This window comes from Herpailurus yagouaroundi, unplaced genomic scaffold (genome assembly GCF_014898765.1).
Source record: "Herpailurus yagouaroundi ecotype Mexico unplaced genomic scaffold, PumYag 163, whole genome shotgun sequence".
Lineage (NCBI taxonomy): Eukaryota > Metazoa > Chordata > Mammalia > Carnivora > Felidae > Herpailurus > Herpailurus yagouaroundi.
Genome location: NW_024412404.1, coordinates 40,381,207 through 40,398,796, shown reverse-complemented (window position 1 = coordinate 40,398,796; position 17,590 = coordinate 40,381,207). Strand labels below are relative to the sequence as shown.

The following is a 17,590-nucleotide window of genomic DNA, read 5'->3' as shown; positions in this document are numbered from 1 at the left end:
CATGTTTTTAAGACCTCACATGAGCATCCTTTGTCCCACATGACGCTTAGACTAAGAGATAAGCTTGGAATCTCAATCAATCTCTCTCTCACACACACACACACACATCCTCTCCCACCTCCTTTTCCTCTCTCCTTTCCAAAATCCCTGGTTCTACTAAATACAACCCGGTATCCCCCCAATAGTAGAAAACAACCCCAACAAGTGCCTATGAAAAAAGCCTTTAAGACTCATGAATATTTAGCTCGTCCTCATGTAAAATATATGACTTTGTGTAAGGATCAGGCGAACGAGGTGCATGATTTTTTTCTGATTTATGGGCCTGGAGACGGATTATTCATAGCAGAGCAGCTGTGTGGAAAGATTCATCCGCTGCAAAATGTGATTGTACATCAGGCAGTGTGTGGGAACGGAGCTATGACTAATGGCTGCTTTACATATAAATGAGAAGGTTTGTGCTAGGAACTGTAAAAAAATACAATCACTCAGCTGACGGGCAGGCTCCTTATCGTGGGTGCAAGAAAGGGACCACAGGAGAGGCAGGCAAATGAATGCCTTGCCCTGAAAAACCAGGTGGGGGGAAGAGTCAGGGAGCAGGAGAGGGGATGGAAGGAATTGGGAGAACAGGCCGACTCTCCTGATCTGGCCGCAGTCAGCCTCGTATTTGTAACTCCATCTTCTGGGGCCATGGGCCTCGCTGTGACCTCCGAGAGCCTGTCAGGGCAGAGAGGGGCCCAATGGAAGAAGCTGCATCACCAATACATCCAGGGGCGATGACCGGGCCCTGAACTCTCCAGAGCTTGGTGTTGGGCTGCTGAAGATTCAGGTCCATTTCAGAAGTCAGCACGGATTCATCTGGGTAAACCTCAGTAGAGAAAAATTGTGAAAAATCTGAGATTTCCCTCTGCCACTCCTCACGTCTCTCTGGCTTTCCCCCGTTCATCTCTCTCCTCTCTTGTAGCTGAGACAGGCTGTCTAGACACTGCAGATGTGGACAGATGTTGGGTCTGTAATTTATAACAACGGCCTCCAGAAGGCAATTCCAATTTGTTTCGGTAAGGCTTTGAGTTACAGGCAGAAAAAATATCCTGTAAATACCGTTGACTTACATGGTAAGTACACCAAGGGTTTACTCAGTGAACAACCACTAACTACAGCATAATTACATATCCCTGTGGATTACCAGAGAATTTAATGACACTGAGCAGGTAATGACCACCAAAACCAAGTTCCTGGTTGCGGGGGGCCGGCCGGGGGGGGGGGGGCGGGGGGGCCTGGAGAGCAAGGGCGTTGAGCCACACTTAACAGGAATTTATGCCTGTTTGTCCAAGTCATCAATTACTCTTCATTTCGAGGGCCTTTCAGTTTTATCGACGTGTCAGACATCCCCTCGCCATCAACTGAACTCCAAGCAGGTTGGATCCTCTTTGTTGCTTTCCGTGGATAAGGTTTTAAACCATGTGTTATCGGTAGGTATTCACAAAGCCCTCAGACATGCCAGGAGGCTGGAAAATTATCTTCTCTGTTCTCATAATGGGTCGTGCACTCTGCAGCAGGGCTGAGCTGCACTGACCCACTCTCTCTCCTGCTGGCCGATGACTAAACAACCGTCCAGGCCAATAGTGAAGGGGACTGGCCCACCCAAGATCAAGCTAACCCGCATGGGGACTAAATTCCGATGTGGTAATTACAATGGGAAATGGAAAGGTGCATTTCTAGAATAGTGTTTCAAGAAATTCAGGATGCTTCTTTCTATCATCTGGGGTAGTATGTGTACCGGGGGAGCAGGATGCTGATAATAGAGCCAGCACACAGAGAAGCTCAGTAATCTGGCCATGATCAGAGTCTGTTGGAAGCAGAAACCAAATTTGCACTTGAGGTCTGCCGTCCCTGAGAACTCTGACCAGCTGGTCCCTCTGGGATTAGGGGATCAGAGCTGGCCAGCAGCTGGGGGGCTCAGGCTTCCCTGGGTATATAGGGTTGCAGCTGAAATAGCCATCAGGGTATCATTTTATGTCAGTCTGGGGGAAGGGAAAAGAGGAGTGGGAATAAAGGGGGTAGGAGAATGTGGAAATGAAATAAACACATTGACAGGGTTGGATTCCAATTTTTAATCCATCACCAACCTCTTCTAGTTTATCTATTCCACAGAATCTTCCTCCCTCCTCTTGTCTGTCCAAAGACAGTCAAACAAAACTTAATACACCCCTAGGCACAGCCCCTGGCTTTCCACAGACCGTGAGAGGAAAGCCTGATGCCAACTGAAGGACAGATATTGTCTGGAGGATCCTGATTCTTTGTGATGGTTGCTGTGATCTCCCCTTCTCGTTCTCCCCCTGCCCTGCCCTTGCTTTGTATCCATCCAACTTCAATGATATCTTGCTTCACCTGAAGAAGTGGGTCTGGTTTAGGATGTCAGCTCATGGCAGAGCCCACAAAACTGATCACTAGCTGGGAGGGTAGGCCACCTGGGCCAGAGGGAAGCGGTTGGAAGTATCAGGCATCATGACTGAAATCGTGCTTCTCCGGTGGGCATTGGCCAGTGGGTCTGGCCTCAGGTCTGGCCCAGGAGAAAAGATGTCAGCTACAGAAGAATGGGTTTAGGAAACAATCTGTGTCTTAGGAGTTTAAGGTTTTGGATGCAGGGTCTAAAGAGACTCTTGAGATTTACTTTATGGAGACTTTAAAAAATATGAGTGACTCCTACTTGCCAGGGGTGTGTTAAGATTTTTGTCCTACTGAGAGATATAGATGGCAATGGCCTGGAGCCCTATAAACCCAGGAGATCCTTGTAAGTGCACCAAGCCTCACTCAGCTCCCTGGCAGGAGGAGATGGGGCTATTTGAACCTCCAGCCCTAGGAGGGCTGTGGGAAGAAGGAGGGATGCCCTCTGGTCAGGGAGGACAAATGAGCTACAATAGTGTTAATATCTGACACGAATTGAGAGATTACTGTGTGCCAGGCATATATTTTCTCTTTGATGATGCATCTATGCACCAGCTCTTTGACAGAGAAAGTTACTCTCTGCCAGGGAACAGAACTTCCTCAAAATAAGAGGAAGCTCGTGGCACACAGTCCTACTCTGCGGCTTGCCAACATTAGCTGGAGGGTCACATAATTTCCTGGGCAGAGGACAGAAGCAAGAGGAAAAGTCAGCTACAGAGGCATATATCTGGAGACATCTGTGAGGCGGGAACTTCAGGGTGCGGACTCAGGGGTCTGCATGCTTGGAAAGTGCACATCATGGGATATGAGAGAACTGGTGCAAGGAGAGGATCACTGATGCACGCGTATGCATCCATGAACACGTGTCCACACACAACATGTCCACACAGATACATATCATCTGGTGAGTAAATATCTCTGAGTTCATGAGAAAGGACCACATGGCTTAATCAAAAGGGACACGTCACAAGATGTGGTTGATTCTATACACACAGGAATGATGTTCCATCTCTCACAAAGACTTTCCCAGACTTTTTACTAAGCTAACACAAGCCTGGGGTGTTAGAGGAAGGACAGGGCAGGACTGGGAAGGGTTTGCATTATGGGCATCTCCCCACAGAGATTCAGGTCTGGTCTTCTAAGGTATCCCGTGTCTGTGGAGAGGCTAGGGTCTGGGTCAGGAGGAAGCATGGGTCTAGAGTCCAACGTCAGTTTATTTCGCCAATACAGACCAGACCCTGAGAGTCCAAAAATAGTTGCCTGAAATAAGTAGTAGAAATACCAAGGGCTTTGGAGCCAGAAAGCCTAGGTTTGATTCCTGTCTTTTTTACTTATTAGTGTCTCATTCATTCACTCACTCAATAAATATTTATTGAGCATCCATTGTGTGACAAGTGTGTGACCTCTTTTGGGCAAGCTATTTAAACTCAGTTGGCTTCACGGGCACCTGGGTGGCTCAGTCAGTTGAGTGTCCAACTTCGGCTCAGGTCATGATCTCCCAGTTCATGGGTTTGAGCCCCGTGTCAGGCTTTGTGCTGACAGTTCAGAGCCTGGAACCTGCTTCAGAATCTGTGTCTCCCTCTCTCTATGCCCCTCCCCTACTCGTGCTCTCTCTCTCTCTCTCTCTCTCTCTCTCTCTCTCAAAAATAAATAAACATTAAAAAAACTCATTTGGCATCAGTCTCCTCATCTATAACACAGGGATAATAATACCTAGGTGTCACAGTTATTGTGAGGGTTACATGAGAAGAGAAGCTTGGCACATGGTTGATTCTCAGTAAATGCTTCTTATTAACACTAGTAAAAGAATTCTAATTATGCCCCTTTAATAAAGTCTCTTTCTTTTGCTGTATCTTCCCCCCAGTGGTGACTGGGCTATGTCTGGGGGAAATTTAGGAGAATTTTATAGGGCCCCAGATCAGCCACTTCTCGTAGGTGACTTTCACAGTGGGCCCAGGACATAGCTTCTCTCTGGAGTGAGCAGCACGGGACAGGCTTAGCACCAGAGTTTGTCTCTCTCCCTCCCTTGACTGTGAGCTCCTCAGGGGAAGGGACTATGTCTTCAATTGTTTACCATGCGGCCACAGTGCCTGTGACAATGCCTGGCCCTTAGGAGACATTCAGTAGATGTTTGCTGAATGAATGAAAGAAGGAAGGAGAAGGGTTTCTACCCCTGTAGTGGTTATTCGGGCCCCTCATTTCTTCATTTAAGCCATTCAATGAGTGGCTACAATGTTCCTGAGTAATGTACCAGGTGTTGGAGCTACAATGGTAAGCAAAATAGACACGGCCCCTGCTCTCACGAGATCATGGGAGCCCAGTGGGAGAATACAGACTGTCATCAAATAGTTGTACAAAACCCAGAATCCGTACGATGTATGATCTGTGTTGAAAAGGAAGTAAATGATGCTAAGAAAGCATATCAAGGAAGAGAACACTAGCCAAGTCTGGGTAGGCCCAGAAGGCTTCTTCCAGGATGTAACATGCCAGCTGATACGTGAAATGGGAGGAGTGAAGGCCATGCTGGAGTGGTCTATTGCCCTGAGAGGAGTCTTCCAAGAAGAGGCAACCTCACATGCACAGCCCCAGTGGCTGTTTAGAATGTGGCACATTCAGAGACAACAGGAAAAGGCCAATATGGCTGGAGCATGGCCTGCAACGGAGAGTGTGAGGCAAAGACGTTGGAGTCATGGGTTCCAGTCTTCATCCTAAAAGCAAGGGCACACTATAGCAGGGTTTTGAGTGGAAGGACCGTAGTAGTGACATGACCACCACTCGGCCGAGTTGAGGGGGCAAGAAGTTGAGGGAGCAGGAAGGCACCCGTGGAGACCACAGTAGAGAGGGTTGAGTCAGTTGGGCAACAGATGGCAGTGGCCTTGGACCGAGGGGGTGGAAATAGAAAGGGGGGGGAGGTAAGTGAAATGGCTCACTGATGGTGGGTCGTGCAGTGACAGATGAGGGAGCAGAGGAGCCATGGGGAACTCCTAGTTCTGTAAAACTTGTTCCTAGCATCTGTCTGCTCCTTGTTCACTTCTAGAAAAGGTCTCCTACCTCGTCCACCCAAGAGTTTCGTTCTGATAGCCTTTGGAGGTGGATGCATCTCCATTTCCAGAGAATGAGAGAGACTACAAGACAGCCTGCAGCATCTGGGAGGCACCTTAGAGGGTCATTTTCCCAACCAACCCCCACTGAGGCACTCATTTGTCCTCCCAGACTCACCCAAACCCAAACATACTCTCAGATTCTCTGGCTCCCCACACTTACATCGACTTCCAAACACTCCCTACAGACCACTTCATCCTACCCTTATGATCCTTGCCTCCCAAGGCCCTCCGTGCCCCCCCCCCCCCCCTTCTCCCCAGCTGCCCCCCCCCCAGCCCCTACCTCCCTCTGTCTCCACTTCACCCTATTAAGAAACAACAACCCCCCAGAACGCCTGCCCCCGGCTGCTGCTCCCTGAGCCCCGCCCGCCCTCCCTCCTCCTGCTCCTCTCCCTGACAGATGCCTCAGAGCCCCGGGCCGCAGTTAAGGTGACGAGATGCAGCAATTCTTTATGAACATTTCATTCCTGCTCGCTACACGACGTAAATTAGATGGTGTGTTACATTCGGGCAATAAGAGAGATATGTCACCACGACGCTGGCCCATTGGATGGAGAGGGTAATCCTGCCGTGAATTTCATTACTGCTTTTATATAGACAGAATTAGCTCGGTGACAGCGAGCCTGATTGTCTTTCACTAGGGGTTTGGAGAAGAGCTGAAAGGATTTCACCCTGATGTGCACACTACTGAGTGACCCCGCTCACCAGCGGCTGCGCTGATTGCTTTGCACCTTGCAGACCCGCGATCGGCTCAGCCTCTCCGCTGCCTCGCCTCCCTCCCTGGTCCCCAGCCCTCCCCGCCTGGCTTTTTCTTGAAGCAAGAAGAAAGGAGACCTAGTGGAAGAGTCACAAGGTCACGAAGGGGAATTTGTACGCGGGGAGGGGCAAGTTGGCAGAGTTGAAAAACCAAAAACCAAAAACTAAAAAACTAACAATCCCTTTCCAATCAGAGTCTCCTGGACAGAAGCTATTGCTGTTCACTCCTGCCTCCCAGAAAAGGGCTAGAAGGACTGTGGGCCACGTGCCCACCACTCTCAGGGCAAAGGAGGGACTGGGTAGGGACCAGCAAGTCCTTGTGAGTCTCCCTAGCAGAGACCCCGGAGCTGCCACTGGGTCCCTGTCCCTCGGCCCCTTGTACCTTTGGGTCTTTCCCCCTGTGGTGGCTCAGGCTCTTTCCCACCTCCTAGGCAGGAAGAGTGGAGAAAAACAAGAGTAAGAACCATTGTCCCTCCCAGGCTGTGGCCTCGGCAACTCCAGCGTGGAAGGCGAGGGAGGGTGTGGATTCCCTTCGTTCTGTCTCCCACACTCACCCTCATGGCTCGCGCCCCAACCCTACCACATATACATACAACCCTCTTCGATGACCTCCCAAATCCTGAATAGCACCTGAGTGGCCCGGTCCAGCAGCCTGCGAACAAGCCCAGACTGGGCACTTCGGTTCTTCAGTTTTCTGCGGGAATGGCTAGTTCTGAGAGAGCCAGCTCCTGCCCTGTTCTCTGGGAACCTTGCTGTCTCTCACCTCTGTCGCCTTGTCTGCTTCTTCCTTCCCCTCTGTCAATCCCCCAGCAAACATCTTCTGCCAGACTTTCCGGAGGTGGCTGTTGCCCCTGGGGCTGGCCGGGGAGGGGGTTGACCATTGCTGGACCCCTGCTGACTGCCATGCCGCCCCCTTCCAAAAGCCCCCAGGGAGACCCACAGGGCTTCATTTCTTGCAGGCCCAAGGGCCAGGCATCAAGCAGGCAGAATAATTTCCTCAAAGCCCCTCATCTTTTGGCCAATCCGACACATCTGTCAGGATTTTTTCTCTTGTGACCCAGATCAGCCAGCTCTGTGGCCTGCGCTGAGAGGGATGAAGGCCACAGTCTCCACTTTCCAGAGGGAAAGGAGGCTCCCTGGGCCTCGGCAGAGCTGAGCGGGCCCTCCGGAGGCCTGGCACAGGGTCACCGCACCCTGATTCTGTCTGCCCCTGGGGTGTAGTACCCTGAGCTCCCCTTCCAGCCCCCCATCACCCCCCAAGCTCCTACTGTCTATCCTCCATGGAGCCCAGCGCGAGTGATCGCTCGACGATGTACTCACAAAGTCACTCTGGACTAGTTTGCCACTGAAACCCCTTCTCCGTGAAGCAAAGACTAAGTCCAGGATGCTGGGACTAACTATGCTGTAGCCCTGCCTCTGTGCTAGCTGTGCGACAAGGAGCTCATCACACCTCTCTGAATTTCAGCTTCGTCATCTTCAAAAGGAGAGAGATAACTGCTATGGCGGAGGCTGGGGTGCAATGCTGTGCTTCCTGGGTACTGAGGGAGGGCCTCCAACTGTTGCCCTGCCCTGTCAGGCTCCCTTGGATTTGTCTCTGCCGAAGAGAGCTGTCTCACCTAAGGCCATGCCTTTCCCTGGGCAGCCTGCATCCAATGCCTTGTCACCATGGACATAGGAAGGCCCAGCCACCTCTCCCTACCTCGGGACCGTTCAGAAGGGCCATCCCTGCCTCAGAGTTCCCTTGAGGTTGGTGAAGGCCTTTTTCTGAGACTACAGCGCAGCCCAATTTCTCCCTCTGGAGAAATGCCTTCTCTTGCACTGGTGATAATCCCAAGGGCACTCGCCAGGAAAGTTCTAGCGCCTTGGTCTCCATCCCAAAGTCTGCCTCCAGACCAACCTGCAGACGAGTCCTGCCTACCTACCCACCCATGGGGCTACTGCAGGATGAGGGTGTTTTGTGGCGAGCTATGAAAATATAGCTGGTGCTGTCTCTCATCATCATCGTCGTCCTCGTCATTGTTACAGCAGGCCCTGCCCGGCTGGTGTGATGGGGGGAACATACTTTGGCCATGAAGTCCAGTGAATGAACGGCCAACCTTCTTTTCTCCCCTACAGACAAGGTTCTTTGCATTCTGCCTTTTGTCTTCTTATTGGAATGACCTCCCCAGACTGGCCAGAAGCTAAACCATGGTCCCAAAGACCTAGAGGTTCAAACTGCTGGAGTTCTGTTACCCATATCTCATTCTTTGCCCTAAGAATCAGGAGCTAAGTGCCTACCAGAGATCTCTCCTACACTGTTGGATGTATTCCCAGCTGGGCTCCCTACCCTTTTATTTAAAGCATGTACTTTCCTCCCATAGACCAAAACATCCAGCCTTTGGGGGAGGTGACAACAAATCTCAAATGAGGCCTGAAAACAGGGTCCCTGTGGGCGAAGTCACTCTGGACAAGCTTTATGCTGAAACCCTTTCTCCTTGAAGCGAAGACTAAGTCTAGGATGCTTTAACTATACTGTAGCCCTGCCTTTATACTAGCTGTATGACAAGGCTTCTTTGAGCCAAGACTTCCTTCCTTCTGGGCTTTGTTCACAGCCACCCCCCCAACGAATAAAGCAAGCCTAGGATCCCTCTCCCAGGGAAGAGGGAGGAGCGCAGCTCAGATTATTGTTACCCTTCTGAGTACGCTCACACTGTCTCTCTACTGGGCCCACTGCCTTGTCAGCATTTTGGAGTCGAGTGGCAGGTAGGGACACTGCCAGGTGAATCAGATCTTCTACTCTGTCCCGACTCCTGGGCCCTGACCCAGAACGTGTGCTTCTCAGGAGTGCAATGTCCTGCATCTCTTCTAGAGCTTTCCCTGCAAAGCAGCAGACACTGAGCCAGGAGCCAGGGATATGGGGGATGGAAATTTCTCACCCTACCCCCCATTCTGACATCACAGCCCTCACTTTCTGACACTAATTGGTTGCCATGGAAACCAGTTCCTGACAGTACATGATCACTTGAGGTGGTGGGAGGGAGAGCCACAGGAGCCAGCCGTGCCACAAAGGATCCACAGAGCCCCTCAGCATCAGCAGGGCTGTCCCTATCCTCTGCAGGTACATATGCCTTGCACATTAAGGAGACAAGTTCCCCGGCTCAGGAAAATGCCCCAGGACTGCACAAAGGTAATCCTAATTCACCACTCATACCATCTCCCACCTCATTTGGAAGTCCGTCTTATCTTTGAGTGGGGACATCTTGCTGTAAAGTCACAGTCCAAAGCAGGAAAAGCCAGCCACGTACCCTGGAACAAATGGATACCAGATGTGACATGGGCCTCTCTGTCCCAGTCCCAGATTGGAACTTTTCGTCTTTTCTAAGAAACTGTCTTTAACTGGCCTATCTCCCATCTCCAACACCATCAGGATCACACACACACACACACACACACACACACACACACACACACACACACTTACTCACTCTAGAGCTTATACATTCTTTTAGTCATATATTCAACAAGTATTTACGAGCCTCTGGTGTGTCGCAGACCCTGTGTCAGGCCCGAGGGATACAGCTGGGAGCTGATAGAGACCTGCCTCTGTGGAGCTCACCATTGCTACCTTCTGCATTCAGACACGACATCCCTTTAGTAAGTATTTCTGGGTCTCCTGTTTTCACTCTAGTCCCCAAATGTGGTAAGCTATCTGTTTGCTGAGAGGGTGGAGTGCACTTTGCTTAGCTATCCCCTTCTACCCCTGGGCTTTCCAAGAGTGGGGACCTTGAGCCTATTAATATACATCTTAGCCTGACACTGTACGATTTGGGGCCTGTCAGCCTTTCCTGCCACCCCATTGCTCTCAGAACCAGGCTTTCGAAGACCCTGGTTTCTTCCACTGTCTTTCAAGGCCAAGGAGCAGGAGAATGGATGGGACTTGAGGACGGCAGCAGAAAGGTATGTCTGCTGTGGGTCCACTGGAATGCGTACACGGGCATCAGATACGCGGCCATGCCTCCATCCATCTGTGGCCTGCTGTCACGCACGTGCACTCACATTGGCTGTATCTGTGACTTCTCCCAAATCGGCCAGCACAGGGATGTGAGCATGTGTGTGATTCCACTTATGAGCGTGAGTGAGCATGTGTTCAGGGGACGGGGAATTTAGGGGTATGTCTCTGTGTGTTTTTTCCAAATGCTTGGCTTTTTTCAAAATGGCTTAGAGCACTACTGTCATTTATGGGGTTTAAAATGTCAGAACAGGGCCCGTGGGGAGGCAGGGGAGATTAAACTGCAAACAGTGAAGGTTATAGATGACGTTTCTGATAGGCTGACAGGCAGACTCAAATGATGCTGCACTTTAGCAATCATTTAAACACACACACACACACGCACGCACCCATGCGCACACACACACACACACACACACACACACACACACACACACCAGATCATCTCTCCATATTTTAATGGCACATTCTGAAGGCTAAAAACATAAAAGGCCATGTCTAGAAAACCACAGCTCTGCTTTCAGAACACAACCAGCAGCTGTCGTGTGTGTATGTGTGTGTGTGTGTGTGTGTGTGTATTCAAGTGCACCTACCTGTGTTAAGTGGACAGAGTAGCTTATTTGCATTTTAATGTCTGCATGAGTTAATTCCACCTCATTTTTGTATAGTGTCCTATATAATGAACAAAATACATCATATCTGATAGTCTACCTGAGCATCATAACTACTTGTAAAAAGTAGGCAGGGATGGAATTACTACCCCTACTTTACAAAAAAAAAAAAAAAATTGAGGCTCAAAGAGGTCCAGTAGGTTTCCTAAGACATCCCAGCGTGGAAGTAACAAAAGTAAGGTTAGAAGCAGGGTCGTTCCGGGGCGCCTGGGTGGCTCAGTCGGTTGAGCATCCGGCTTTGGCTCAGGTCATGATCTCACGGTTGGTGAGTTCGAGCCCCACGTCGAGCCCCACTTCAGGCCCTGTGCTGACAGCTCAGAGCCTGGAGCCTGCTGTGGATTCTGTGTCTCTCTCTCTGCCCCTCCCCTGCTCATGCTCTTCCCTATCTCTCGAAAGTAAATAAACGTTAAAAAAAAAATGAAAAAAAAAAAGAAGCAGGGCCGTTCCGTACTTATCCAGAGCTCTTCTTGAGGTGGTGGTTCTCAACCCTGGCTACACTTTAGAATCACCTGCAGAGCTTTTAAAACCCACCATGCCCCAGAGATGCTGATCCAATTGTTCCAGAGGTGGCCCTTGCAGTATGTTTTCTGAAGACCCCTGGGAATTCTACACTTAACTCTGAGTGGGAAGCTTTACACATAGCATTGTCTTTGATCTTTGTAACAGCCTAGGCAGGCAGATATTTTTTTTAAGTTTATTTATTTTGAGAGAGAGGGAGAGAGCGAGAGAGAGAGTGCAGAAGGAACAGAGAGGGAGAGAGAGAGAGAGAGAGAGAGAGAGAGAGAGAGAGAGAGAGAATCCCAAGGGGGCTCCACACTGTCAGCAAGGAGCCCGATGTGGGGGTTGAACTCATGAACCGTGAGATCATGACCTGAACTATAATCAAGAGTCAGACGCTTAACTGACTGAGCTGCCCAGGCTCCCAGACCCCTGGAAATTCTAACAGGGGATATCCCAGGTGTCTGATTATGCTCACATCCCCTCCATGTGAATGTGGATTCCAGTCTCCTTCCTCCTCAAGGTCTACCTCTGCATCTACTTCCCAGAAGACTCACTTCCCAGGAGGGTCGAATCCTCTATTCCTTCTGCATCACCCTGACTCCCCACCCGCCTCCTAGACTGTGGAGGCTTAGAAAAATGATCAATTCCGCCTGGTGAATGAAGAGGCTATTGGCCACGTGGCCCATAGTTGTGGCCACCTGATAAGGGGCAGACTGTGTTGTCTCAGCAAGAGAACCAGCCCCACCTAGCCCCATCAGCCAGAAGGCCAGAAGGGTGAGGAGCAGCCCTCAGACACCTGCTGTGAACGGAAAAAAGGAAAGAGACAGAAAGATGAAGGAGAACAGGAGGAGAGCTGACCCCTTGGGAGGTTGCTCTGATCAGCTCATTGTGAAAGCCAGGAACAACGTTCTTCTCACTCAGCCACGGCAAGAGAGGTGGCCCTAGCACAGTGGTTAGCAGCACAGATTTGGTGGCGGCCTGCCTGGGCTTGAATCCTGGTTTCTGCTTGCTAGTTGTGTGACTTTGGGCAAGTACTTAACCTCCCTGTGTCTCAGTTTCTTTATCATTCAAATGGCAATTATAATAACAGTACCTGCCTCGTAGGGTCTCCAGGAGGATTCAGGGAGTTCACGTAAAGTCTCTGACATAGCACACATACTGGGTAGGAGTTAACCATTATTATTCTGCACAATTGGACGCTTTGGAACTCTCCCTTCTTGAAACTCTCCCTATCTTCCTGAACATTCCTTCTCAGTCTCCTTTGCTAGCCCCGTTCCTCTGCCCTCCCTCTAAGTCATTGGTTCTCAACCTGAGGAACTTGTACAGCTTCCTCTCAGAGATTCAGATTTAGTTGGTCTGGGGTGGGGCCTAGACATGGGTGTTTTTCTTTCCTTTTTTAATTTTTTTAAGTTTATTTATTTGTTTTGAGAGAGAGAGCAAGCACAGGGGAGGAGCAGAAAGAGAGGGAGAGAGAGAATCCCAAGTGGGCTCTGTGCTGAACAGGGCTCGAACTCACGAACCGTGAGATCCTGACCTGAGCAGAAACCAAGAGTCAGAGGCTTAACCGACTGAGTGTTTTTCAAGTCCCCTGTCTGACCCAAATGGTTGCCAAGGTTGAAAACCACCCCTCTATTTTGTTTTAATGCATTTTTTTTTTTAAATTTTAGAGAGAGGGAGCATGAGGTGGGGAGAGGGGCAGAGGGAGAGAGAGAGAATCTTAAGCAGGCTTCATGCCCAGTGTGGAGCCTGATGCAGGGCTCGATCCCATGACCTTGGGATCATGACCTGAGCCAAAATCAAGAGTTGGACACTCAATGGACTGAACCACCCAGCCACCCCAAAAACCACCCCTTTAAGTGCTGATACTCCCTAAGACTCTGCTCTTACCCCCTTCTCCCCTCATTTGTCCTTCCCAAGTAACAGACTTCCCTCTCATGGCCTTGATTACTATCCAGAAGCTGGTGACTCTCCAATCCATGTACCCTGACAAGACTTCTTTCTTGAACTCCACACACTATCTCCAGCTCCCTGTCAGACATCTTGATTTCCAAAGTGTGGAGATAAAGTTCTTAACGGTCTCTTGGCCTCCCGCATACCTGCGCTGAGATGTACTCTAGACAACCACCCCATATGCATGTCCCGATCAGAACTCAGTAGTTCTTCTTTCCCCAAACCTATTCCACCTCTTCGATTCTCCATCTCTGTCACTTCCAACCATTTGCCCAGGCAAGACCCGGCAGTCATCCAGGGATCCTCTCCCTCATCATCTCCACACCCGCTCGGGGAGAAAATTCTGTCAGTTCCGTGAAAGGCTCTCTCCAGCCTCACTCCTTGGTATCCCCACGCCACACCAGATGCTGGTCCTCTTTGTCTCTTACCTGGAGAGTTTGAAGAGCCTCTTCACCACCCTCCCACCTCCAGCTTTTTGGCTGCACCCTTCCCCCATTTTCTTCATCATCCTCAGAGCTAGTTTTTGGAAGTGCAAATCACTCCACTGCTCAAGCCCTTCAGGCTAGAAGTCAAGTTTGCACGGCCCTTTACTATCTGTCCCTTTCCACTGGCCTCCATCAAAGTGACCCTACCCTCTATACTTGAGTTCTCCAAGCGTGCCAGGCTGTGTAACACCTCAAGGCTTTTGCAAATGCTATTCCCCCTGCCTTAAATGTTCTTCTCTTCCCCCTCCCATTTTGCCCACTGTTAGCGAAGCTCCAGCTCCTCTAGGAAGTGCTACCTGAGTACACGCTCCCTTTTGGTCCCGTCTGCACCCTGTAGTATGTCTATTATGTTGGCTCTCACTGTGTCTTCTGCTTCTTTGTTTTCATGCCTGTCTCTCATACTGGACTGTGATCATCTGGAAGGCGTGGGCCTGTCTTGTCTTTGAGGAGGACGGTGAGTAGGGTAAAGACCAGACTCCAAGTCCAAGTAGGGAGTTTGGTTCCCTTGGCTAAAGCACTTGGCGAAGAATGTTTTGGGTTATGCTCTGGATCTTGAAGGGTAGCTTCTTCCCTCCTGGAGCCAAGCAGGGAGGCTAGGTATGAGCAAAGAGACCCAAATAAGCAACTTGCCCAACACTGTGCCCCTAAGTTCCTCCCCTGGGTCTACCTCTTGAAGCCCCAGACCTGGGAGCCCTGACCACGGTAACACCTGGTGTCCCTTCGGGGCCCAATGAAAGTGAGTAGAGTCCCCCTTCCTCTCTTTCATCTGAGATCAGGCTGGAATGCCTCCAAAGGATCCTTCAGAGAGAAACCAAGAAAAACTAAAAAGCAAGCAAGCAAACAAGCAAACAAACCTATAAATACTTAGAAATGTAGAAATGGACAGAATGCAGATGTCTGATTCTAATTTGTCACCTGTGCCCACGGGAGCAAATTCAAGAGTTGCCTTTTAGACCTCGTAACCCTTGCCTAAGACAGTATATTCAAAAGCCACCTTCTCCCTCCACCAGTGCCCACGGAAGGGCCTAGGCAGGAATCCTAGTCCCCTCCCAGGAGGGCGGGCAGCTGGAAAGCAGTAATTCTTATAGTCAGCGAAACTGAAGCAAGCCCTCATCCTCCACAGAAGTGAAAGGTCAAGGCCAGCAATGGTCCAGAGCCACAGAAAAAGCCAAGGGCCCAAAGAACGGCTCGCAGACGGAATGCGGTCTCTGGGACTCTCAGCAGTGTGTGCCTCACTCGTGGCTGGATTTGCCGTGCCAGACCCCCACTCGCTAATATTCCTAGAACCCTCGCCACATGTCAGCACTACACCAAACACTAGATTAGCCTGCACCATTTTCGCAACAACCCTATGAAGTGTAGGGACTATCGTTATTCCTGTTACAGATGAGGAAACTGTGAGGGAGGCTAAGTGGCTTTTCCAAGGTCCCAAAGCTGGTAGGTGGCTAAGCTAGGATTCAAATTCAGACAGTCTGACTGCAAAACCATAGGCTCTTAAACTCTGTGGTATACTGCCTAACCCATTCAGCAAGTGATTATCTAGTATTTGCTAATAGTAATAACAGCTAACATTTATTGAACATTTCACATGTGCCAAGCACTGTGTTAATGCATTATCTTATTCACTAGACAGGCACTCTTATACTTCCATTTTACAGATGAGGACACTGAGGCTTCGAGACGTTAAGAGCATTGTCCACGGTCCCAAAACTCGTAGGTGAAAGAACTAGAATACAAACCCAGAGCGTTGAATCAATTAATGACCGAGGCACAGACAATCCCCTGACCGGCACCACCATCATCCTGGAGAGTGTCCATGAAGGCCTTTCCAAGAGCCCTGATAAGGTGGCTGACACCTTGATGAAGGCTGTCTGTGGGCTTTTATCCCATGTCCTGGCAAAGGCAGCGCCAGTCCAGATAGCTCTACCGAGTTTGGGGCCCAGTGCACACAGAAGTGACCCTAGAAGGCTAGCTCCTCCTTTCCCCCCCAGGCCTCTCCAGAGCACCCTCTCGCCAACTCTATCCATTCACAATAGTCTGGCCCTTGGAATCTGGTTGGGTTTGGGGACCCCACTATCCAGAAAAACAGAGCCTCCAAGACCCTCCCCTAAGCAGGCAGTTTTCAACTCTCCCTGGTGGATCCTTCCGTTCCTGAGTCTCCAGCTTTGGCTCCTGGTAGGGATCCTTCCAGAGCCATCCAGGCACCCGAGGAAAGAGGGAGAGGGGAGGGGAGGAGCCAATTCCCAGATTCTCCTCCCCCTCTCCTTCCCTTCCCCCAAAACCCTGCAGGTGGCCCCCACCACCTCTAAGCCCGCAGTTTCTCACCTTCAGGCAAAGGCAGATGATGGCAGAGCTGGGGAGCAGAATTTAACTGAGCCCAGGGCACTGCAAATCCCAGTCATTAGTATTTAGGGAATGTGAGTCCCGGGGGGGGGGGGGGGGGGGCGGGGGGCGGCGGAGGCAGGGAGAGGAAGGCCAAGATGTTCAGAGATGCAGAGATGTAGATGCAGATATCCGGAGAGGTTGCAGAGAGAGACAGAAGAGGAGGGAGTGAGGGAGAAGAAAGGAGACTGAGGAGGGTGGCAGAGAGTCAGGGAAAGGGGGGAGGGAAGAGAGAGACAGAAAGAGCCAGTTGCTTTATTCATGGCTGGTGATATTATAGACTGAGTGAAAATCACATTATCGTAATGGGAAAGTTAGAGTTGCTGAGATGATGCCCTGAAGCCTCGGCGCTGATTGGGGTGTGATTGCTATCTGTATTTATATGTAGAAAGCAAAGTTCACTGCCAGTTCAAGATGGTGGCGGCTGCTTTATGCCACATAATTCTTCAGTAGGGAGACGCCCCGAGCGAGCTGAGCCAGCCGAGCCGGGAGTGGCAAACGGGAGCCCGAACGCGAGGACGCCTGAGCGCGCGCCGGAGCAGGCGCTGGAGCCCGGGCCGGAGCCGCGCGGGGCTCCGCGTGCCAAGCGGCGGGAACGCGAACCCGCGTGGGCGCTCGGCCAGGACCAGGACCTGGGCCCGGGTCCGGGCCTGACGCGAGGTGGGGCGACAGCGGGGCTCTCGAGAGCCTAGGGACTAGGTAGGGGCGGGGAAGTAGGAGCAGCGCCACCCCCCCCCCTCCCCTCCCGGGCCGGCCCCGAGTTAGCCTCACCCACCAGAGGTCAGAGAACTTGAACGGATTATACAGCTGACCCCTGCACCCCCACCCTTACCCCCGTTATATAATTCAGCGCTACACCCTACAATAAATGTCAGCAAGTTTTTATTTTCCCCATGATAACTGCTTTGATGCTTTTCTTGACATCTCAAATATCCTGACTTTTTTTTTTTCCTCCTGTAATTTTTAATTTTTTTTTCGGGGACCTCTGCTGTGCTCGTGCCCCCTGCTTTCCCCCCCCCCCGTGCCCCCTGCTCCCCCCACCCACCAGTGGTGTCCGCCGCCACTGCCTGTGGAGCAGCCCATTGCGGGGATGAAAAAGGGCCCATCCCTACTGATTGGTGAATGGGTGTGATCTCCGACTCCCCCAGAGCTGGGGGCAGGCAGGTCGCCCAGACGCCCTACACGGAGCCCTGCCCCACTGTCCGAGGCATCAGCCACAGTCAGGGAGAGAGAAGAGAGTTGTCGGTGCCGCCTGAGCAGTCCGGGAAGCTCAGACCGCTTTTTTTTTTTTTTTTTTTATGTTTATTTTTG

General features: G+C 50.9%; 2 long non-coding RNA genes across 4 annotated transcripts; one reads left to right on the top strand and one right to left on the bottom strand.

The window, feature by feature from the left end:
• Window positions 1-299: 299 nt before the first annotated feature.
• LOC121037134 (uncharacterized) lies at window positions 300-5,616 on the bottom strand. The gene is made up of 2 exons (XR_005793624.1): window positions 4,943-5,616; window positions 300-865 (listed from the first exon to the last, which is right to left on the bottom strand). It is a non-coding gene; the product is annotated as an uncharacterized LOC121037134 (long non-coding RNA).
• A 3,692-nt stretch (window positions 5,617-9,308) lies between these two features.
• On the top strand, window positions 9,309-17,289 carry LOC121037132 (uncharacterized). Of its 3 annotated transcripts, none has more exons than XR_005793621.1 (4): window positions 9,309-9,468; window positions 9,834-9,935; window positions 10,192-10,238; window positions 16,730-17,289. It is a non-coding gene; the product is annotated as an uncharacterized LOC121037132 (long non-coding RNA). The 3 variants fall into 3 exon arrangements; XR_005793622.1 differs by lacking the exon at window positions 16,730-17,289 and adding an exon at window positions 15,556-15,998; XR_005793623.1 differs by lacking the exon at window positions 10,192-10,238.
• The last annotated feature ends 301 nt before the right edge of the window (window positions 17,290-17,590 follow it).